Source organism: Macaca thibetana, chromosome 2 (genome assembly GCF_024542745.1).
Source record: "Macaca thibetana thibetana isolate TM-01 chromosome 2, ASM2454274v1, whole genome shotgun sequence".
Lineage (NCBI taxonomy): Eukaryota > Metazoa > Chordata > Mammalia > Primates > Cercopithecidae > Macaca > Macaca thibetana.
This window is the reverse complement of record NC_065579.1, coordinates 10,090,334-10,115,223: the sequence shown is the minus strand read 5'-3', so window position 1 is coordinate 10,115,223 and position 24,890 is coordinate 10,090,334. Positions and strand designations below refer to the sequence as shown.

The window sequence follows — 24,890 nt, the reverse complement described above, 5'->3', positions numbered from 1 at the left end:
CATGGATGTTACTGCCATTTGTGTTACTGCCGTGGATGCTTGTTTGCGAGAACCAAGCTGTGCCTCCATGCTAACATCAAGGTTCCTTGCTTTTGACAGCTCCCTGCTCCTGCTCTCTACCGTTCTCCATTAATATTTACTTATTTTTGCTTGCCTAAAGGTTTTTAGGCAATAGTCTTAGATCCATTACAAGGTAGATCCTCTTGTGTTTGCCTTCCCTATTAAACCTGCCCATCACAATGTATCTCACAGAATCCATGAGTATTTCATAGCCTTCACAGCACTTTTAATATAGCAAATGCATTTTATAGTGTTTTTATTACTTTGTTCCCAATTATAATACAAGAGACAAGTTGGCTAGATCAGTCTTATCTTGCAGATAGTGGTCAAGAGTTCAAGGGTGATAAAACTTTCCTAACTGGGGTGCAGGGCCTTAAGTGGCAGAGTAAGTATCAAATCCCCCTCTCCAAAACTCCTGTCTTGTTCCTTAACTTTTGCAAATGAGCATAGTTGATGTGAACATCCCTGCAAGCCCTTGACACAGCTGAGAAGTAGTTATTATTATTCACTAGTACTAATTAGTAGCATTAGCTGACTCTATTCGAGGCTTTGCCTTCCAAAAATCAGATTTGGGACCGGGGAGTTCAAGGATCTGGGCTTCACCATACTGGATCATTTTGGCAATACCAGGGATTTTTGGTGTAGGGAAAACAAAGATCTGTGTTTGGGCTAACCACAAGCCCTGTGATCTTGAACAAGTTCTGGAACATCCCTCAGCCTAAATTACCTTTCAGTGGAGATCCTTCGATACATCACAGTGCATTTGTGAGAATCAGGGGCATTTCTGTGACGGCGCTTTGTCAGCGGTAATGCAGTCTGTACATGTGGCCGATTCTGGGCGCCCAGTAGGGCATCTGGCATACAGTGATGACACGTTACTCCGCTTATGGGGCTTAAGGGATTTAGACCCAGACACCTCCTAGTTCAAGTCCTCGCTGTGCTGTTTAATACAGGGTGCTCCCTGGGTGGTCACAGGCACTATTTGGTTTCTCCATGTATTCATTTTTAGATCACTTATCAATGAGGTCACCATGGCTGAGTATAGTGTGCCCCCAAAAGTGGGACGAGTGCCACATTCATGGGCATTTCCAGATTGTGCAAAGAGGTGATTTGTCACCAGTGGATGGCTGTGCAGTGTCCCTTCTTCCACTGCCACCATCCCACCTGCTGTTGGGTTTTGTTTGTATCTGTTACCTGGGGAGGGTCTGCTTCTGCTGTTGTAATCGCCTGTGTTGTGGCTTTGCATCATAGCTGGAGATCCCTCTGTAGTTCAAACTGAAAGCTGGTGTTGAAGGCGAAACCAGGTCTTCTTCAGAAACTTGTGTGGGAACCTTTCATGGGCTAGATAAGCATGAGGATCAGAGCAGGTCAGGGTCACTGACCTTAAAGGAGGATGCTTTGACCTGCCTCCAGCACGCACCCTTCCTGCTAAAGCCATTGTTAGTGTCCCTTAATTACTCAGACCACCACCCAGCAGCACAACTGTCAACTTGCAGAGGACTTCAGTGGTATCAATAGTGTTCCTTTTTACTCTCATAGGTATCCTGATTCGGAGGATACATTATATGGTCACCCTACTTATAGGTGAATATTGAGTGAGGTAGTGTAAATAATGTGCATAAGGCCAGGTGGAAGGGAAGGACTCAACAAACATCCACTCTTTTCGTTAGGGGAGGTGCTAGGTGCTCACGAAATGTCTGCTGAGTGGTCAGGCTTGGTGGCTTACACCTGTAATCCCAGCACTTCGGGAGACTGAGGTGGGTGGATCACTTGAGGTCAGGAGTTCGAGACCAGCCTGGTCAACCTGATGAAACCTCATCTCTACTAAATATACAAAAAAAAAAAAAAAATTTAGCCAGGTGTGGTGGTGGGTGCCTGTAATCCCAGCTACTCGAGAGACTGAGGCAGGAAAATCACTTGAACCTGGGAGGCAAAGGAATTTAAGTCTGTTTGGGGTATGTCAAGATAGTAAGCACTTACTGTTTATGAGGGTTGATAAAAACATGTTAATGTATATCTATAATATAAGAGAGTGCCATGGGAGAGGCATGTGTGAAGGACTGATGGACTTGTGAATTGCTGGAGCTTGTTGGAAGTGCTGAGTCTTCAGTTAGACATTGAAGGATGGGAAGGCTTAGACCAGGACACAGCAGGCAGCTGAATTGCTCTGGCTACTGAGAGTTAAGAAATAAGATTCGTTCTCCGTTCATGTGTGTCCTTTAGTTGGGCTCCTGAATCTATTATTTTCCATCCAATGACCCATCTTGATAACGATCTCTAGCTGTAACTGTGGAAGCCTAATGCTCTACTAAACTCTGTGCCAAGAGGTCACAGTGGAAATTCATTTCCATTATGCAGAGTCATCTGCACTTGTACTTCCTAGTGAATTTCCACTGAAGATGGTTCTTGTTTAGTTCAAGGAAGAAAATAACTTGGTTGGCACCTGGAGCTTCTGTCTTGTTTGGTATGAAAACGAATCATTTTCAGGAAGTGCAATAAAGAGTTGCCACCCACAGGGCTGGGTGTGCCCTTACTCATGGGAAAGGCAAGTTCTGCCGTGGCCAGGCAGGTAAGTGACACCTTTTCTTAGAAAAGGTGAAAGATAGGTCAGTGTTCCTGTAAGTGGTCATTGTCACCCTGGAAATCTCTCTTCTTGGTCATAGTTTAATAGCTTTACTTGGAGAATATCTAGGGTTCCAGTTGTGACAGCTGGACAGGACCCTAAAGATAACATTCTTTCCATAAATTTGACACATTTGTGTATTCATTTGACATCATGTGTCAGGTGCATCTGTGAAAGCATTAGTGATATGTTACTTGGGTTTTGACGATGGAAACATGAATGCAGTGTGGTCTCTGCTTCCAGGAGGTCACATAAATAATCAAGACAGTACATAGAAGTATATGCAAAAAATATCTGAAGGGGCTAGGTGCAGTAGCTCACATTGTAATCCCAGTACTCTGGGAGGCTGAGGCAGGAGGATCACTTGAGGCCTGGAGTTCAAGACCATCCTGGGCAATATAGCAAGATCCCATCTCTAAAAAAATAAAAATAAAAAAATTAGCCAGTGTGGTGGTGCATGCCTGTAATCCTAGCAGCTCAGGAGGCTGAGGCAGGAGGATCCCTTGAGCTCCAGAGTTTGAGGCTGCAGTGAGCTATGATCATACCACTGCACTCCAGCTGGGGTTACAGAGTGAGACCCTGACTGTCAGGAAAAAAAAAAAAAAAAAGTCTGATGGCTCTAATTGGATGGTAACTCCCTAGGGACCTGGGGAAACTCAGATAAAGAGATTGTCATTTGACTGGGCATTGAAGGGTAAGTGGGAATTTGTTTGGTGGGGTAGAGGATATTTAAGGGGGAGAAATAACATGGATAGAGACATGGAGGTGAGAAAGTGCATGCTGCCTTGAAAAATCAGTCATGAAGGTGGACTGCATAGTAGAGAGGCTATGGAGATGGGTTAGGGTCTACATTGAGAGAAACCTTGATTGCTATACCGAGAAGCTGAGACTGCATTCTGAAAGGAGCATCAAGTAGATTAATGAGATGAGTGCATCTGTGCCTTAAGAAAATGATCAGCTGTAGTGTGCTAGATGGATTGAAGGCGAAGGTGCTAGAGACAGCAGGAGCTGTCTGAGCTGCTACAACAGCCCAGGCAAATGATAAAGCAAAATTGAATTAGGGTTGAGGCAGTTGATATGAGAGATGACTCATAGATAGAATAGAAGTCACCCAGTCTTCTCATTTTGCAGAAGGGGAGACTCAGCCCCTAAGAAAATGACACGTGCAAAGTTCACAGCCCTGGTCCCAGCATAACACTGAGGTGATCTCATCCTCTGCCCAGCGTCTTAGACAGGTGACAGAACATACGGCTTTTGAGAGAACTGCTTGTCAAGGAAGATCTCCACCCTTTTTTATCTTGTAAGGATTCCATGACATCTCTTGATTCTGAATGAGATGAGATTGGCTCTTTTTGGAGTTATCGAATCTCTAATTGCTGGAGATATTAAAGCAGTGACTGACTGAACTGCTACTGTGAAAGTTCAGGCATTGGTTGAAAACTCCTCTATAAGGTCTTTAAGACCTATCAACCCTGATTTTTTCTTCTTCTCTTCTTCTCCTTCTCCTTCTTCTTCTTGTTGTCGTTAAATTTAATTCCGGGGAAAGAGACTTAGAACAATCTTACCGGGGAGTGCTTTATCCATTTGGCTCCTCAGGATTATTTTAGACAAAAGGCAGAGAGAATTAAAAATGGATGATTGAGCTCTAAGAATGGTGGCCTGTACTTCATTCAGAGTAGTGATGGAATAACCATTTTGCTGCCAATAAATTAACGCTTACTCATCTGAGAGATGTTGGTAGGCTGACCCAGCTTGCAGGATCCTAGTCAAAATGGAATCCATCCACATAGCATAATACTTTTCTTGCTGTTGCCATTTCTTATAGGGCTTTACAGATAGCCATGTGTTTTCCTACAAATTACAGGTAAATCATACCAGTAGTCCTGTGGATGGTTATTATTATTGTCCAAGTTTAATCAGGAGCTTGAGCCTGGGAAAGGTTAAATGATTTGCCCAGAACCCAAGCAAGGTAAACATTGAACCAGGACTTAAGTTTTCTATTATTGCAATGCCAAATTCTTCCTCTTCCCTGCCTGTGCAGATCTCTGAGTCAGGCTCTAGCCTTTGTTCATATTCATATCCACAGCATCTGCTGCAAATCCTGAGATGCTATAAATAATTTAATAAATGTTTATTGAATGAACATATGAATGAATGAAGGAATGAATAATATATTTGAAGTAATAAATGATGACTTGAGCTTTAAGAATAGCTTAAGAAATTAGGGGAAAAAAAAAAAACACCACGACCTAATTGGGTACCTTCTTGGCACTTTGACTTTTCCTTCTAGTGGTTACAATTTTTGTGCCTTGCATTATGTGGTTATCGCTGAGGGATGTAGTAGAAACTACATGGATGGTTTGGAGAGTTAGAAGGTTTGAATTTAAATTATAGCTCTGCTAATTGTCAGCCATATAATCGTGTACTGGCTACTTAGCCTCTCTGAACCTCCAGTTCCTCATCTGTAAAAGAGTTTAATAGTATCTTTTACGTAACATGATTGCGGAAGGAATTCTATGGTCAGTGTAGTAAAGCCTCAAAGCCTGCCATGTTGGCTGGGCACGGTGGCTCATGCCTGTATTCCCAGCACTTTGGGAGGCCGAGGCAGGCAGATCATCTGAGGTCAGGAGCTTGAGACCAACCTGGCCAACAAAGCAAAACGCCGTCTCTACTCGTCTCTACTAAAAATATAAAAATTAGCTGGGCATGGTGGCACGTGCCTTTAGTCCCAGCTGCTTGGGAGGCTGAGGCAGTAGAATCGCTTGAGCCCAGGAGGCAGAGGTTGCAGTGAGCTGAGATTGTGCCACCACTGTACTCTAGCCTGGGCAATGGAGCGAGACTCCACCACCACACACACACACACAAAGAGGCCTGCCATGCAGTGCAACTGAAAAATGTTATCTTTGTGTGTGTGTGTTTTTTTTAGGATTCTCTGTCAACCCATTCGCTAATAAGACACCCACTGTGTTTTTCTTTTTATTTCTCCAAATTATGACCTATGGTAGACCCCGTGTTTGCTGACTGGCTAAATAATTTTTAAGTTCTTCCAGAGAAGAATTATAGGCACAAAAGTCCCAACTATTTCTATTACTTTTCAGATCAGTTGCCAGTCAGCCTTCAGAAAGACTACTGACTTGCACATTCATTAGCAATGTGTGAGTCTACTTGTTTCTCTGTGCACTTACCAGGATTTAATTTTATAACTTGGCATTTGTTTTTGCTAAATTAATATGTAAGAAATATCTTATTATTGTTTTAATTTGCATTTCTTTAATTACTAAAAAAATTTCCCAAGTAGTGGTTTATTGTTTGTGCTTCTTTTTATATGGATTGTCAAATGACAATATTTAAAAATAGTCTGGGCTGAAGATGCTTGATATAAAAGGGCTAAAAATGTTTAATGCTTTGAGTTGCTTACATTTATTTATTTATGCATTCATTCATTCTCTCACCCTTTATTGAGCTACCTACTCTGTGCCAGGCACTGTTCTAGGCGCTGCACATACTATGAAGAAAAAAATAAATGAGTAAAGACAGTGACTTCCAACCTCTTCATTTAACATGTGTGATAGTTGAGGTCTGGAAAAGTGAGGTTAATTACCTAGGACCATACAGCTTGTTCAGTAGCAGAACCAACCATTTATTTGAACAGTAATGATTTTAAATGTTTTGTGTCTGTAGCCTTTTAAACCATGGAGACATGCTGGAAATTTCAGTATCGTGATGTTAATACCATCTATAGACTGCGTCTGTGTTGAAAAATCAGAGCCCCGATTTTTGGTTTAGAAAATATGGGCACCTGGTTCTTCAGTTATAATTCCTTCCTAGACCTCTCTAATGCTTAAGTCTAAACTCATTCTTAAATGAATAAACTTAATATTAAAATAGGATCAGGAAATAAATCCCAACCCAAGCATTTCAGACCAATTGTGAACCTCTTTTGACATGTTTTTGGTAAATGAGAAGAACTGATGATGTATTTCCCTATCAAATAAAATAGACAATTTAGACTTAATAAGGCAGTTATCTTCAGGTAATAAAAATTCAACTAACTTGCCATAACTATCTTGTTTAAAGTCAATTAAGAGCCTCATATTTCTCACTCACTGGGTAAAATTTAATAGAACTTCAGTTAAGCATTTATTGCTTATTTAATTCAAAATTAAGTTAATCACCACAGTTGGTAACAACCACTGAGTATTTAATTAACATTCAGCAAACTATCTTATTAAGTCTAAATTAGATACAGACAGGTCTTGTTTATCCCCATCAGTTTGCAAACACCACCTCCCCCACCTCCCATCCCAAGGGGCCTTTGGTTTTCCTACAGTTTTCCTTTTTTGATTCATCATTTTTATTTTCTTCTAGTGAAGACTTCACTTGGGTGAAAGAGGAGAAGAGGCAGCAGTCCATCATGTTATAGAAAGTTTGGGCTCTTAGTATGACTGAGAAACTTTTTCAATCTTTTCTTCAATCCCATTCTATTACATTTCATTTTTCAAAAGGTATTGAGCACATTCTCTGTGTGAGGCTTCTTTTAAACACTAAGGAAGCCATAAAAGAGGTCATTCTGACATATTTGGTTTTATTTTCTCATCCTAGAAATGAGAGGATTAGGTTTAGTTTATCCATGTAACACATATTATTGGCTTGCAGTGTGCAAGGCACTTAGCTGAGTGTTGTGGATACACATTGATTCAGACAAGGCCCCTGCTCTTAAGGAGGACACAGTCCAGTGTGAAAACTGCAAAGCTCTGCTGTAGGAGCACGAAGCTCCTTTAGAATGCTGTGATTCTGTAAGACAGCGTTTCCAAAGTGTTAAGCCTGTTCTGTTAAGAAAAGGGTCCTGTAGCCAAGTAAGTTTGGAAAAGTCCAAGTTAAACAAAATTAAGGAAATTTCAGTATTGCGTATCTTTACCATGGGATTTTCGGAGTCTTTAGTAAATGAATGTACACTCTGACCTCCCAGAAGGTTGGTTTCCCAAAGTTATTTGATCATAGAACCCCTGCACCCCCCACTACCCTTTTTACTGGAGCATTTCTTGGGCTCAGTGATGTAATATGTTTGGGGAAAGGTGCTGTGGGCTGTGGACCCTGGCCACCAGCCTCCCATAGCCCAGAAGGGGTACTCAGACTTTCACCCTAGTAACTTTGATACAGGGTCAGAATTCTACTTTGTCTGAAAGTTGTGCACGTAAAGTGGGCGATTTTAGACATAGAGTCCTTTAACTGGAGTGGAGGGTGTGTAACCAGGACAGCCTTTCCTCATGGAGGAGTGCTGGGTCTTGTGGGAGATAGAGTGTGGAGGTAGAAAGGCATGGAGGGTGGCCAGGGAGTCACGAGGAACAGAATAACTGAAATTCTGACGTGGCCGATTTGGTGGAGATTCCCTAACACATTGATATAACGTAGACCAATATTCAGGATAGCCTGAATCTGGAGAAGTGAGAGGCAGTGACTTTTTTTGGTGTGGAACTTTCTGTCTTTGGCTTTGTTCCAGCTGCGTGACTGCCCATCTGCAGAAGTGATTGTTGACTCAGGTCTGTAAGATATTCTCATTCTCATGCTTTGTTTGGGGCAGAGCCTCTGCCTTGCGAATTACTCTTATGAGAGGCAGCCTCAGCTTCTTTTTTTTTTTGAGACAGAGTCTTGCTCTGTTGCCCAGGCTGGAATGCACTGGTGTGATCTTGGCTCACTGCAACCTCCGCCTCCCAGGTTCAAGCAATTCCACTGCCTCAGCCTCCTGAGTAGCTGGGATTACAGGCGTGCCCCACCATGCCTGGCTAATGTTTTTGTATTTTTAGTAGAGATGGGGTTTCACCACATTGGCCAGGCTGGTCTCGAACTTCCAACCTTGTGATCTGCCCGCCTCAGTCTCCCAAAGTGCTGGGATCACAGGTGTGAGCCACTGCGCCCGGCCAAGGGAGTCTCTCAGCTTCTTCATGAACAGCATCATTCTAGCCCGTCTAGTTTCCGTTTACCTTGTCATCTACCACTTCCTCCACCTTACCTTCTCCCCAGCTTCTCTTATTCTGGTGAATCACCTGTGTCTTCATTTTTCATTCTTATTCATCTGAATCATCTTTTTCATATAAGGCAAGGTACCCTTTTATATTCTTCCTGGAAAGACATCTACTTCATTTAAAATAATGCTACCAATTTTCTTCTCTCTGGTAGCAACCAGCAGATGGAACATGCTAGATGAGGTGCAGGATAATCTACGAATCTGGTCTGCCATATCATGGGAGATTTCACCTAACAGTGAATTCTTTCAGAGCCTCTCAGCAATATCTGCCTTGCTTTTCATATCTGTATAGAAAGGAACACCGACAAAGAAATGGCAAGACCTGGGTTGTATTTCTCATTCCATTTTGGGCTTAAATTTTTCTGAGTCTGAGTCTCAGTTTATCTGTGTATGAAATGTTAGGGTTACGCTATGTGTACTCTCAGGGCCTTTTAATTGTTTAATTTTAATGTTGACTAAGTCAACACAAGCTGCAGTCAACCTGGATTGCTTGATCCTACATGTATTTTTGAGCCTGGCAATATGAGGAAACACTTGCAGTGAGCATAGCTTCATGCCCACACACAGTAGGCATTCCATGAATATTGGTTCTTTTCCATCCTGACTCCGTCTGGATTCATTTTCTTTTTATTGCCTGTTGCTTTTTAGTCACCCAAGCTTATCTCTTTCTTGTCTACACCCTCAATGCTGTAAATCTTCCTTTCTCATTCTCCATCTGGATAGTTTCCTCTCTCCTCACCTTTTTCCCTCTGGCTACGCCTATGGATGCTGTCCGCTCTGAAACCTCCCAAAGACAAGTGATTGCAACGGAGGTGCAGATTGCAGGGTGGTGGTCCTGGCCAGCTACAAATCTTTGCAAGAGACTGGCACCATTTCTTTATGGAATCGTATTGTTGTTCGGTGAGTGAGACCAAGTTTGTCGTCAAGGATCCCATAGTGGAGGTGAGATGCTTTCTTTTTGACACTTAGTGGAAACAGCCGTCCATGAGGTATATTATCAATTGGAAAGGAGGGGTTTTTGCTTTCTAGGATTGGGCAATGAGTATCTAGGAAAACCGGTCATGTGGAAAGCTTAAGCTTATTTTTCAGGCCTTGAAAAGACAGCCTGCATGTTTCATTTCACTCTCTACCCAAACTGACACTTCAGGGATGAAAATGTCAGCAGACAGCCAGCAAGTGGCTGACCAGAGGGCATGATGTGGGCTGGTGGTGCAACTCTTCAAGGATGATATGCCAGAGAGGGCAGAGCACAGTTAGGACAAGACCAAGGATGTCGTTCCGACATGGAGAGGCCTTTGGTAACCTTGGCAAGGTTTGGTTCTGCTCCAGTAGAGATTTTCAGAAGCTAAGAATTCATCTTGAGAGTCCTTTTTGCTTCCTCTTCTTTTGTATTAAACATACTACTCACCTTTCAGCCTTTGCCTTTAGTCCTTTGGCTATTCCTAGTTAGATAGGCCTAATTCCAGAAGCATTTGGAAAGCTCTGCTCTAGGTATGTAGTGCTTAAGGGCCAGAGCTCTGGAGCTACGCTGCCTGGATTTGCATTCTGGCCCAGCCAAAAAGACCTCAACTTGTTGCTCAGTATTTTTAAGCCTCTGTTGCCTCATCCATAAAATAATAATAAGAAAATTACTCATCTCATTGCTGTGAGTATTAAATGAGTTAATACATATAAAGCCCTTAGAACAGAGCCTGACACTTGATAAATGCCCATTGAATATTAGCCACTGTTATTATGTGTTACCTTTATTAAGTCACAAGACGGTGATTTGGAAAAGATAATAGAGGTTATCTAAATGATTTTTTTTGGTTATTGTTGGCTTTTTCAATAAACTTTTAATTTTGGAGTAATTTTAGGTTTATAGAAAAGTGAAAATTGTACAGGTAATTTCCATGTACTACTCACCCACTTGTCCTCATTTTTGATGTCTTACATTACTATGGAACATTTGTCAAAACTAAGAAACTGACGTTGGTACATTACTGTGAACTAAACTGCAAACTATTTAGATTTCACCAGCTTTTCCATTACTTTCCTCTTTCTATGTCAAGATCCAGTCCAGGATACCCAGTTTACAATCATTTTAAAACTTTCATCTTCTTTAACATTTATTTACTTATTTTTTTTCGAGACAAAGTCTTGCTCTGTCCCCTAGGCTGGAGTCCCCCTCGTGGTGTGATCATAGCTCACTGCAGCGTTGACCTTCTGGGTTCAAGCAATCCTCCCACCTTAGCCTCTGGGGTAGCTGGGTCAACAGGTGCATGCCACCACACTCAGCTACGTTTTTGTATTTTTTGTAGAGACAGGGTCTCACTGTGTTGCCCAGGCTGGTTTCAAACCCCTGGGCTCAAGCCATCCTCCTGCCTCAGCCTTTCAAACTGCTGGGATTACAGGTGTAAGCCACCACGCCTGGCCCATATTCCTGAATATTTAGAGAAGGATTCCTTATAGAAAAGCCTATTACAGGCCAGGCACGGTGGCTCGCGCCTGTAATCCCAGCACTTTGGGAGGCTGGGGCAGGCAGATCACCTGAGGTCAGTAGTTCGAGACCAGCCTGGCCAACATGGAGAAACCCCTTCTCTATTTAAACAAATACAAAAACTAGCTGGGTGTGGTGGCTCACGCCTGTAGTCCCAGCTACTCAGGAGGCTGAGGAAGGAAAATCACTTGAACCTGGAAGGCAGAGGTTGCAGTGAACTGAAGATTGTGCCGTTGCACTCCAGTCTGGGCAACAGAGTGACTCTGTCTCAAAAAAAAAAAAAAAAAAAAAAAAGTAAGAAAGAAAAGCCTATTACAACCTATAATGTTGTAATTGTGTAGTCTGGAGCAGCTGTGGATGAAGTCCAGCGGGATGGGACCCACCTTTTTTTCTTTCCCCTGATTCCTCTCCCTGAAGGGCTCTGGCAAAGCAGAGCTTAAAAGTCACTTTTAAGTGACTTTTTTTTAAGTGCATTGAGTCTCCTTGTTCTTAGGGGAAGAGACTGAGGTCCCCAAAAGTGAAGTGACAATACTGGGAGAAGCTGGAAGCCCAGAGAAGGTCAGAAAAGGATCTTGGAGATGCCTTGATCCTGTCCCTGTTGAATAAATGAGTGAGCAAGCACTGGGGACTCCCAAAAATCTGGGTTTGAATCCAGGCTCCTCCACCTTTCCTCTCATTTTTCCTTATCTGTAAAGGGGGTTCAGCGATCAGTAATGTCTCACAGGACTTAATCCTCACAAAATACCACAGTTTTACCTTGTGAAAGTTAAGCGAACCATTGTGCCCACTTTTAGCACAGCCTGGAACATAGTAGGTTCTCAATCAATGTTTGGAAAAAGAAGCTTTGAAAATTAAGAAATTATCCCCTTAGAACTTATTTCAAGAAGACTGGGACAAGTTGATGCAAAACAAAGAAGAGTTATTCATGAGGAAATCTGTGACACTCAGGAATGGAACCAGTGTTTGAGTATCTGATAAGCGGGATATACTGTCTGTTTTTATTCTTGGAGGCTTTTATCATACAATACTACATTATGTTACAGTCTGACTTTCACACAAATTGGATCCCGAAACTTCTTACAGGAATTAAAAATACAAACTCGTGGGCAGTATGTGTTTTATAAATTACAGAAAACAGTAGTGTAAAGACATGGCATAGCAAGTGCAGTGAAGCGTGCGCAGGCATTGATACCCGAGGAACGCAGGCATGAGGCAGCAGGGAAGGCACAGCACGCTGGGTGAGGCAGCAGGTGCGCAGTTCTGTCCCTGGAGCCTGGAGAGATGGGGGAGGAGGGACACCTCTAGCTGGGAGGCTGGGTGAAGGAGCTGAACCCTGGAGACGTAAATCCCCTGTATATCTTCCTTATCCTGCCATTTATGGTCTTATTGAATGGGGCCAACTGACTTCTGGAACCTTATCTCCATTGCTTTCCCTCACTCTTGTCTTTGTTTCTCCATTTGGATTACCCTGCCCTGCCATCATTACCTGTTTGAACCCAATTGATCTTCAAGGTCTAGCATACTAATGCCACCTCTTCCATGAAGCAAGCCTTGATTTCTGCCCATCCCCCCTAAGCAGGAAATAATCGCTTCCTCTTATGGTTCCATGGCCCTTTGTCTGTACTGCTTGCATGGCACTGATCACTTCTTACCTTCTCTTGTAGTTATCAATATGCTTGTCCTATTTTGGGCTTTTTACTTCTTTAGGACATTCCTGTCAGTCCAGAACTTGGCAAACACATAGCGAACATTTGTTGGATGGATGGACAGGTTTGACACTGCTGACACTAGACTCAAATTTAGTTTCTTTAGAGTAGAATTTTATTTTATTTTATATTTTTTGAGGCAGAGTCTTGCTCTGTTGCTCAGCCTGGAGTGCAGTAGTGGGTTCTTGGCTCACTGCAAGTCCACCTCCCAGGTTGAGGCGATTCTCCTACCTCAGCCTCCCAAGTAGCTGGGATTACAGGTGCCTGCCACTAGGCCTGGCTAGTTTTCTTTGTATTTTTAGTAGAGATGGCATTTTGCCATGCTGCCCAGGCTGGTGTGAAACCCCTGACCTCAAGTGAGCCACCTGCTTTGGCCTCCCAGAGTGCTGGGATTACAGGTGTGAGCCACCACGCCCCACCTAGAGTAGAATTTCAACTTGCTTATCTTTACATCTACCATGCTGGCACTGAGAAGGTGCACATTGATTCATTTCACAATAAAGTTTGAGGCACTGTTTCAGCAGTGAACAGCCCATTTGTTGATAGTTAACACAGAGAAAATAGTACTCATTGGGGTGTGTTTTTATACTTGTAAGGTTGATCTGGATTTGTTTGTTTTGATATATAAGGGCCAAGAAAGCAATGGTTTGTTAATCTACGAGTATTTCTGGTGCAGAATGCAAATGCTCTCTTATTCCTTCAACTGGCTTTATACTAAAAAGAGATCACCGGGCTCAGGAAGGCCCCGTTTTTCAGATAATACAGCAGTTCCATACTCACTTGCCTCAGGAGTAAAATCCCTTTCCAGTTTTTAAAAAGATAATACCAGGATGCCACAATGCTCATAGTTGGGCTTTTTTGTACGTGTAGATTTTTTTTTTTAAATATAGTGACAGAATGCATACCACTGAGATGGTAAATGGAAAAAATAAGTGCAGTGGAGTATACTGTCTGTTTCTTGGGGCCTTTTCTATTAATCACAGGAGGAAGCATCAGACATGACCAGGTGAGAGAGCCAGCTGACCCAAGTTCATGCCAGATCAAAATCAGAATGGCAAAACTGGGAGGAGTTTGATGCTGTTGAATTGAGAAAGCATAAGGTTCTCAGAGTGATAGAGCTGGAAGGATCATAGAGGTCATCGAGTCTAATGGTTCTCAAACTCGAAGGAATGTTAGGGTCATCCTGGAGAGTACTGGACTCCGTCTCTGAGGTTCTGATGCTGTAGGTCAGGCGGGACCCCTGAATTTTCATTTCTAAGAAGCTCACAGGTATTACTAATGTTGAAGAGAACCTACGATCTAGTTCAACTTCTGGGATTTCTTGCTTTCTTTTGTAAAAAAAAAAAAATGTTTTTAAAGACGGGGAAATGAGGCCTGGAAATAGAAAAGATTTGCCTAGAGTCGTACAGCCCGTCAGGTCAGGTAGAGTCAAAATCAGGCACCCAGACTCACGGACTGCTTCACATTGCCACCAGAGATTGTCCTGGAACAATATTATTTTTAGATCTACTGCAGAATGATAGCTGGGTCTTACCCCTTTGCCTGATCTGGTCACAAACTTATTTTTCAGGTCTTTCCATTAGGCTCTCTTAAGCTAATTAAAAAAACATCCGTTAACCCACATTTATTGACCCCTGCTGTGTGTTCAGAACTGTATTTAGACTGGAGGTATAGCACTGCAGTAGTCTGAAAACATTTTCTCATCTGTAAACAGACAGTCACTCCTCCTAGGGCTGCAGGAAGTCACTGAACGTATACCTGGCCCTCAGTGTACACGTTACTAAAGAGAATAAGATGTGGTCTGCACCCTCTCATGCACCAGTGGCTTCTTGAGCAGTGTGATAGAGAGAGACAGCTGAGATTTCGTGGAAAAACACAAGGCTTAGAATTGGGAGAGCTGGGTTCAAGCCCCAGCTTTGCCACTGAATGGTTGTGTAGTCTTGAACAAGTCACCTGCCCTCTCTGAGCTATAATTTGAGATAGACTTAGCTTAAGCAATAGGAGAGCAGTAATGAGCTAGAGGAAGGATAGAAATTGGGAAGAAGTAGAAATTCGCTTAGGAGGTGGCAAGTTTTGGACTGAGGTGGAATTGATCTGAGGGGGAGACCTGGTAGAAAGAGCTAGGAAGCATGAGGCTGAGTGTCTGAAGGGGTAGCAGGCCTGGGGGTGGTCCAGTGATGGTTGAATGGGTGGGCCAGCCCAGTGAGGGGATTACCTGCGATCCAGTAAAGATGCACTCATTTTCATGGCAGGGTCCCCCAGTGCCAGTAGACAGACCCAGGTCTGGGAAGGAGGGCTGGTTGAAGTGAGATGGATACCAGTCTTGGAGCATGGTTGGGGAATCTGGCCAGGGTGATGGCATCTGTTTCGGAATGGGGCCTTGAGGCACATTTTCAGTTCTGCTCCCTGGACCAGCATAGGAAGATGGCAGACAGTACAGTGATTTGAATGCAGGATTGATCCTGACACCTTGATTTCTGCCTTTATTTAGCGGCAAAGAGACTAGATCAGAACAGTGCTGGATGTGATTGCTGTAGTCTTTCATGATTGATTTAGGAGCTGGGGGAGGCCTGGCTAGGAGTTGGAGGATCCCTGGGAAGATGAAGATTAGGTCTTACATGAGCCTCAGCTCTCTCATCTGTAAAATGGGAGTAATGACGGTGATTATGCTGATGTTACCTATTCTGGCTGGAGTAAGGATTAAAGTACTTGTCTGTAGGAAGGTATTCATGGTTAAAACACACCAGAGAAGTGCAGTGTTTTTATCACAGGGCAACACCAAAGAACTGGAAAGGAATGAGGGCTGGAGAGATGGAGCTGCCCTGAGCACTCTGGGAGGTCATCCTTGGGGGATGACAGTGCTGCCTAAGGTGAGACAGGGATGCTGGGAACGTGATGATGTGCACAAGTGTGTCATGTTCAAGACGGTGCTAAGCCCTGGCCAATTCCATACATGCTCTTTTTCTTTCTCATCCATAGAGATTTTGGCAAAGGTGTACTTGGTAGTGTTGATAAAGGTGACACTGCAGCACCCTCAGTTTATAGGTATGAGAAGAGTGAGGCTCCCACGGTCTCACTTGGACAGGGAGTCAGGGCTGTGATGGAGCTCCTGGAGTTTCTAGGTTCTCTGTCACTTGATAGTCAGTGCTGGGAGAGACCTCAGGGATTCGGCCAGTTTCACAGATGGGGAGAGTGGGTCACGTTGGGAAGTCTGGCCCCAGTGGAAGGCACCACATGCCCACGGGGAAGTGTCTTTCCCAGCCCCCTCCTCATGCTTCTCCTCATTTCTCTCCGGAAGTCCTAGTCCTCCTCCTCACGCTGAGACCCAGTTAGGGTGATTGTCCATGTTTCTTCATTTATCTGTTTTTTCTGTTGCCCGGGGACTACTCTAAGCACCATGCTGGTTGCTGACTGTTTGCTTTTCCAAGAGCTTGGAATCTCTGTTTGTTCACGTCACAACTCGAGAATACGTTCTCATTCTCCCAGTGTTTGTCTTCTGCCCATTGCATCATATTGCTCTTCCTTGTTTGGAATTAAACTTCTAGCAATCATTCACCTTTATGGTTCTCTTAACTTCAGGTCACACTGTTGTTTAGTCAATGTGAGAATCTTTCAGATGTTCTGCATTTGCAGAAGGATATTCACAGCCAATGTGTATGGCAGTGAAGGACACTTGTTGATTCCATATGTATTGTCTGCTGTTCCAGGGACCGGGGACTGGAGGTGAATAAAGCCTCATTTGGGCTGTCTAGGATGTTGTGATCCACACAGGAAACAGACATGAAAGCCAGACTGGGGCCGTGGGTGAAGTATTGTAATACTGGTCTCTGTTTATGATATATGGAAGAAGTTTCCTAGTAGCAGGGTGGTTGAGAGAGTCTATCATCACTGCAGATTAGTGCCTCTATGGACATGCAGATACATTAGGCCAGAGAGAGAGCAGGGAGGAGAGAGAGAGCAGGGAGGAGAGAGGAGAGCAGGGAGGAGGGAGGAGAGTAGGGAGGAGAGAGAAAAAAAGAGAGAGAGAGAGGAGAGCAGGGAAGAGAGAGAGAGAAAAAGAGAGAGAGAGAGAGAGGAGAGCAGGGAGGAGAGAGAGAGAAAAAGAGAGAGAGAGAGAGGAGAGCAGGGAGGAGAGAGAGAGCAGGGAGGAGAGAGAGAGCAGGGAGGAGAGAGAGAGCAGGGAGGAGAGAGGAGAGCAGGGAGGAGACAGGAGAGTACAGGGGAGGAGAGAGAGAGAGCAGGGGAGAGAGAGAGAGAGCAGGGAGGAGAGAGAGAGCAGGGAGGAGAGAGAGAGAGCAGGGGGAGGAGAGAGAGAGCAGGGAGGAGACAGGAGAGTAGGGAGGAGAGAGAGAGCAGGGAGGAGAGAGAGAGCAGGGGGGAGGAGAGAGAGAGCAGGGGGGAGACAGGAGAGTAGGGAGGAGAGAGAGAGCAGGGAGGAGAGAGAGAGCAGGGGGGAGGAGAGAGAGAGCAGGGAGGAGAGAGGAGAGCAGGGAGGAGAGAGAGAGAGGAAAAAAGAGAGAGAGAGTGAGCAAGAGAGAGGGAGGGAGAGAGACAGAGAGAGAGAGAGAGGTTTTGAAAGCATTGATATGGAGTCTACATATTCACCCTGGCCCCCATTCCCTGTTATCGTGGAAGCATGCTGCCCTCCAAGGCTTTTGAATTTGCCACTGTGAAGAGCATGCATGGAATCTTCGACTGTGGCCTTGCATTGCCTCCTGTCTTCGTAGCGGAGATTCTTTATCTGACCCGTGCGTGTGCCTCTGATGAGCAGCCCTTCATCACAGCTCTGCGGCCTCCTCCTAGGCCCCTGCCTTCAGCTCTCCAGTTCATTTCATTGCCACCCGTGGGCTTGGAGGGCCACCTGACGCTCTCTCCCTTGGGTCCTCTGTGACTCCAGAGCTCCTCCCCTTCTGGGGCGCCCACATCTGTGACACACTTGTTTGCCCAGTGCATTTTCTGCACTTAGAGTTCCTCTCGTGCTCTCGTATTTCCATTTAAAGCCCTCTCGAGAGGTCTGTCTCCTGCCAGCAGCATTCCTTCTAGTTTACTAGAACTGCATTTCTTATCCTGCCGGGAATCCAGCCATGGAGTGAGCTTCAGCACAGCCTCTCTGCAGTCTCTTGTCTCCTCCAAAATTGTGGCCTCTGGTTGTGAGCTGTGGGCATCCTGAGTCAGTGAGAGCAGTAGTTAGCTTGCAGCAGCTTCCTCTCTCCCCCCGAGTGAGCCTTTCTTCCTCTTCCTCCTCTTTCAGCCTCATGCTGTCTTGGGTCCATTTGACAGATAATGGCACCTTCAGGCCTCGTCTTTTGTGTGGCATCTGTGCCTGACTGGTCAGAAATTACTTGTGCAGCAACATAGGGGGTTGTTGGTTGGGTCCACTTTTAGGATGACGTCAGAAGGGCTCGCGAGTGATGCTTGGCCAATAAGAATGTATTGATTTGATTTACTAATTAATTTCATTTCCAGACACCAATATATGCATAGCTTTGTTTGAAGAAATGAAGAAAATGAAGGAGAACCATTTTGTAAATGGCAATGAGTGTAAGACGCTTACATATCTTCCTGCTCTTCCTGGCGCAGGTTTCTGCGCTCCCTGACTCTGCTTTTGTTAAAGGTGTCTGGGAAGGCATCTGTCCTTCGGCTTCCCAGCTGGCCTCTTGCCTTCGCACTCACTGCCTCCCGTAGCCTGTGGGTAGAATCCCTCACCGTGCACACCTTGCCCTGCTGTCATCTGACCTCACCTCTGTTTCCAGGGTTTGCTCTGGCTGTCCCCTGCCAGTGATGCTCTGTGCTTGCTACTCTGAGTGTGTCCCTGGCCCCACTCTCTTGCAGCCTCTGTGTCTTAGCATATGCTGCCCTGATGGCCCGAGGGCCCTTCCCCTTTGTTTGTATCTGGGGAATGTTCTGTCTCCTCCTTGAACCTCCTTATATTCCCTCAAGAAGACTTAAAGCAAAAACAAACCTGAACTTACTATCTGTGGTATTTTTCTGATATAAGCGTAGGACCTACTCATAATAACACATTCAAAAATATGGAACCGTATAAAGAAAATGAGCATCACTCATAAATCACTATTTAGACATAAACATTGTTTATGTTTCTAATATTCTTTCTTTAGTGATGCTTTTCATGATTTTATGTGCATATGCATTTTACTGACTAAATATTACTATATAAACATTTTTATATCTTGCCACTTCACCTAACAATAGAGCATGAGCAGCTTCTCATGGCATTAAGAATTGTTTGTACATGTAATTTTGAATGGCTGTATGCTGTTTCGTCTTAAGAATATACCATAATATTAATTTTTCATCATTTTAAATAGCGCTGTGATGAACATCCTTCTTACAAAATTCTTTATCTGCACCTATGATTATTTTCTAAGGTAGATTATTAGAATGTGAAATACCTTGCACAAAGGACAATAACTTTTTCACCCTTAGTTTCAGAGAGAACATGTTGTCTCTGGAGAAACACAGAAACATGGAAAAACATAAAGAAGAAAATAGGCTGGGCGCGATGGCTGTAATCCCAGCACTTTGGGAGGCCGAGGCGGGCAGATCACGAGGTCAGGTGTTCGAGACCAGCCTGGCTAATATGGTGAAACCCCATCTCTACTAAAAATACAAAAATAAGCTGGACCTGGTGGCACATGCCTGTAATCCCAGCTACTCGGGAGGCTGAGACGGGAGAATTGCTTGAATCTGGGAGGCAGAGGTTGCAGTGAGCTGAGATTGTACCACTGCACTCCAGCATGGGCAACAAAGTGAAATTCCATCTCAAAAAAAAAAAAAAAGAAGAAGAAGAAGAAAATAAAAACCACCTACAGCCATTTGCAACAGTCAGTGTGAAATTTGCTACATAATTTTATCTGTGTATTTGAGACGGAGTCTTCTACCCTACAGGTTGCCAAACGTTTTCTGTAAAGGACTAGGTAGTAAATATTTGACGCTTTGCCTCCCAAAGTGCTGGGCCACACCGTGCCCGGCCATGGTCCCTGTTTTCTGTAAAGGACTGACGCCAGGCCACCTCTTTTTTCTTCTGCTGCTTCAAGATTCTTTTAACTATAGAAAAATTATTTCTCGCTAGTAAGCTGTGTAAATATCGGTTTGCCGACCTGGTTCTAGCCTCAAAAGTGGAGCAATTCCGTACATACTTTGAAAGCAATTTTTAAAAAGTTATTTAATTAATTAAAAAATTAATTGATTCCTTGATAGAGACAGGGTCACTCTCTGTTGCTCAGGCTGGAGCACAGTGGCATGAGCATAGCTCACTGCAGCCTTGGAAATCCTGGGCTCCATCAATTCTCCTGCCTCAGCCTCCCAAGTAGCTGGGGCTACAGGTGCATGCCACTGCACCTGACCATGTACATACTGTTTTGTAATTGTTCTCTTCCACCATTTAACTACTTCATCAGCGTCCTCACTGCTTTCTGTTTTAGGCGACACAGATATCATTACTGGCATTCTGCTGGGATGCCCACAGCACTTTGGCCAGGTCTCCGATATGGAATTTAAGGCACATTTTACTGCTAGTATTTGCTGAGATGTCTGTTTCTTAAGTCTTAATCCTCTTGAGTCTTTCCAGCCTCAGCACATTTCCTGAGTGGTGCTTAATAGATGCTCAGCAAATCTGTGTGGAACGATTGCCTTAGGCTGCAAGTTTGTCCTTCACAATGCATACATTTAGATTGCAACTCCAGGTTCGCTCCTTGGGCTAGCAGCATAAATATCACTTAGCACGTGTTACCAATGGAGACTCTCGGCCTCACTCCAGAATCTATGTCGTTAGGTGTTGCTGAAAGTTTGAGAAGCATTACTTTAAAGCTCACCTCTGCTATATTCATCATATACTTATTTATAGTCGTCCCTACCTCATTCTTTTCATTGGTCGGAACTTGCTGTGACTAGACCATGGGTATTCCTTAATTGACTGACACAATTTGTTTCATATACAGCACCAGCTGCCATCTTGCCTAGTGAGACCTATGTGGCTGCCATTGCTTTTGGCTGGGAGTGGTTGTGATAGTGGAGGGAGCAAATATTTAATTAGCACCTGCTGTGTGCCAAGTCTTGTGCCCAGCTCTTTATACACATTCTTCCAAGGGTGAGACATGATGGTGTTTGCTGAAGGCATCATAGGGATCTTTAAGTCACTGATTTTTTTTTTTTTTTTTTTTTTTTGAGACGGAGTCTCGCTCTGTCACTCAGGCTGGAGTGTAGTGGCCGGATCTCAGCTCACTGCAAGCTCCGCCTCCCGGGTTTACGCCATTCTCCGGCCTCAGCCTCCCGAGTAGCTGGGACTACAGGCGCCCGCCACCTCGCCCGGCTAGTTTTTTGTATTTCTTAATAGAGACGGGGTTTCACCGTGTTAGCCAGGATGGTCTCGATCTCCTGACCTCGTGATCCGCCCGTCTCGGCCTCCCAAAGTGCTGGGATTACAGGCTTGAGCCACCGCGCCCGGCCAAGTCACTGATTTTTAACCAGCTAAAGAATTGAAAATATATATGTGTGTGTGTATATATATTTATATATATATGTATACATATAACATATGTACATATATAATACATAGTACATATATAATATATAGTACATATATAATATATAGTACATATAATATATAATAAGACATGTACATATAATATATGTACATATAGTATACATACACACACATGCCCAGCCCTCACTCCAGTCTGGAATAAAAATCTCTGAGAAACAGACCTGGTCAAGAGTACTTAGAGAAAATTCCCTCAGTGTTTCCATTACACATCACTGATTAAAAACCAGTGGTCTAGGCCAGTATCCTACTGTGCAGATGAGAAAGGTGAGGCCCAAAGAGGTCAATGGGCATCCCAAGGTCACATAAATTTAATAGCAAGGTCAGACTGGATTTTGTACTATCTGCCTGAGGACACACTTCACATTACCTGAGCTGCCTCTGGCCTGCAGTGTTGGGGTGGAAGTAGAACTGGGTGAAGAGGTTGAACTCTTGTCCTCAGATCTCTGAGCCTGAGAGGGCAGCTGGGAGTGTGGAAAACAGGTACCAAGTCCTGGAGTATCCTTTCCGTCCCCCTCCGCCTTTGCTCACCTTCCTTGTGTCCTCTTTGGGGCTATGGTTGAAGAGGCTTGAGGCACTGAAGAACATCGAGGCATTGAAGAGCATCATTATCTACTGCTCTGAGTGGCCTAGGCAGCTGCTGTGTGACATCTGATGTCTTCCTCTAGCTCTGTAGAGTCTTGGGCAGCACCCGTAAAGGCTTGAGTGAAAGAAGCTTTGTTCTGATTATTTTTTCATTGCCTGCTCCGTGTCAGATGTTGCAATGGGAGCCCCAGTCAACTTCTTGCTTCCGGTTGTGCCCAGGCAGTGGCAAACAGAATGAGATGTCAGCTGAAGCTTTTCAAAGACATCCTATGGAAGGGCATACAGACCTCATGTAGAGGCCAAGGGTGTGATTAGCACTGATTATGTGGCACATCGGAAGGGGAAATTGGAATAGAACTAATGACCATGATAGCTGCCGTTTGCCCAGTGTCCACTGTGCCAGGTATTCTGCCTGCATCATTTCCCTTCATCCTGGAACAGCCATGGGAGGGGGTGGAAGTGGCGGGGGGTGTGCTGGGGAGGTTTTGTGGCCTCCCACAAGTGGCAAGCTGGGATGTGAACCCAGTTCTGCTTGATTTTAAAGTCCATGACCTTAATTGTCATACTACACTGCTTTCCTAGCTGGTTATGTGCTTATATCTTCTAACCTGCTACTCCTAGGGATTTAAGCACAAAGCCCATACAGATAGACTGAACTAGTGTGTAAGGACCCATGGTAGCACGTATCAAAAATGAAGTGGACTGTATCAATTGGTATAAGACTTCCAGTTGCTGGAAGTGTTCAGGCAGGGACCATGGTACCTCTTGGTTGCAGACCATCAAACGGAAGATTTGACTGGCCATCGCAATGCCTCTGGGATTCTAATTCATCGGGGCTTCCAAGATGTGAATTTGTGTGGAAGATTCTGTCATAGAGCAGTAAAATGTACTTGGGGTAAAAATCTGTGGATAGGGCATTGGTGAGGCTCTGAAGGATTTGATTTTGCACGGCCTATTTCCAGCACGGAGAGTCCTGCTGCTGTGGTTTCTCAGTGCCTGCCATGGGCCCTGCACTGTGTGGCTCTGGATGGGCTCCAGACGTGAGAACTTTCCCACAAGGAGCTCCCCATCCAGGAGGGAAGGGAGAGTGTGCTCTCACTGAAAGATGAACTATCCAGTGCCAGGAGTGTGGGGAAAGAGACAAGTGTGCGCCCGGGGAGCTTATAAGGGGGATGCTTTCAAAGAGCCAGGAAATTTGTTTTTTAAATATTGGATTTGAACTGGGCTTTGAAGGCTATATATATGGCATTCCTTTAGGTTGTAGGAGGGTGGCATCCGGTCACCATACTGAGCTGTGTGTTGGGAAAAGCAGGTCGGACCCTAATGTGAGCCTCGAATAATAAGGAATTGAAGGGTGAGCCTCCTGGGCTTCTTTTTAAAGTCAATAGGGCTCCGGTAAACATTTTTTTTTTTCTTTTTTCAGGGTGGTAGAGAAAGAGTAGGGTTACATTCTGTAATTCAATAAGCATTTGCATTGAGGCCACTGTGACTGCACCAAGCTGAGCCAACCTCTATTAATGACTGGGGGTTAGCCTGAAGGAGAGGTAGGTTGGGCAGAGCCTACCAGGAAGGAGGACCGGTTGGTGTAGGTAAAAGGGAATGCAGTGTCAGTACCTAGCTTTCGAAAGGCTCTAAATGCTGAGATGGTGACAGGGTCTTGGGCATAATGAGAGAGAGCTATTAAACACAGTCACAGGTACAGTATGAAATTTTGGAAATCCCTAAAAATGAAGTCCACGGGAGTGCTGCTGTGAACTGTGATACATGTTTGCACCTGGTCACTGGCATATCTTCTAGCTCTGTTTGCAGAGATGCCTTCTTTTTATACTTCTTTTGATGGCAGAGGAGGAAAGGACTTGAGTCTTAGAGCCACAGAGGCCTGGTTTTGAAATTGTCCTCTGTTAATTTACAGCTCTGTGACCTTGAGAATGTTGTGTCTCCTCCCTGAGTCTCAGACTCTTCATCTGTGAAATCTGGGAGTGGGTGGGGTGGGGGGAATATTCTTACACTGTTGGGCACAGGTTGCAGGGAAGGAGAGAATATCCATCGAGTCCAGTAAATGCGAGTCATGGACATTAATCTTCTTCACCCGCCCTTGTTTTATCCAGAGCGGATAACTCTCTTTTCCCCCTATAAGCCCCACAGTTTATAGAGTGGATGACTCTCTTTTCCCCCTATATACCCCACAGTTTATAGAGTGGATGACTCCCTTTTCCCCCTATATACCCCACAGTTTATAGAGTGGATGACTCTCTTTTCTCCCTATATACCCCACAGTTTATAGAGTGGATAACTCTCTTTATCCCGCTATATACCCCACAGTTTATAGAGTGGATAACTCTCTTTATCCCGCTATATACCCCACAGTTTATAGAGTGGATAACTCTCTTTATCCCGCTATATACCCCACTATTTATAGAGCGGATGACTCTCTTTATCCCCCTATATGCCCCACAGTTTATAGCGTGGATGACTCTCTTTATCCCCCTATATACCCCACAGTTTATAGCGTGGATGACTCTCTTTTCCCCTGTATACCCCACAATTGACTGACTTTGTGCCCTTGCTCATGTAATTTCTACCTTCCAGAAAGCTACTTGTTCTTCACATGTTTGAATCATTTCCATTTGTTTGGGTCAAGCCTCTGCACGGTACCTTGGACACTCTCCCTAGGAATCCCAATGGGCAGTGGCTTCCCTTCTGTCCTTCTCTCGTGGTGTGGGTAATTGTTGACCTAATGCTATGTGTTCTGTTTACACCCTTCTCACCTGTCAGCTCCCTGAGGTCAGGGTTCTGGTTCATGTCTCTCCTCTCTGCAGCGCTCAGCATGAAGCCTGGCACATAGCGGG

General features: G+C 44.4%; 2 protein-coding genes across 11 annotated transcripts in view; one reads left to right on the top strand and one right to left on the bottom strand.

The window, feature by feature from the left end:
- LPP (LIM domain containing preferred translocation partner in lipoma) overlaps positions 1 to 24,890 on the top strand; it is a 739,054-nt gene that overhangs the window by 8,745 nt on the left and 705,419 nt on the right. The window lies entirely within an intron of this gene.
- SST (somatostatin) overlaps positions 1 to 24,890 on the bottom strand; it is a 1,150,223-nt gene that overhangs the window by 483,353 nt on the left and 641,980 nt on the right. The window contains exon 1 of one of the 6 annotated variants that reach the window (XM_050779308.1): positions 7,695 to 7,704. The exons of the other annotated variants lie outside the window; for them this stretch is intronic. The gene's annotated coding sequence lies outside the window, so the exon portion shown is untranslated. Of the gene's footprint in view, positions 1 to 7,694; positions 7,705 to 24,890 lie in introns of those variants that run through there. 6 annotated transcript variants of the gene reach the window in all.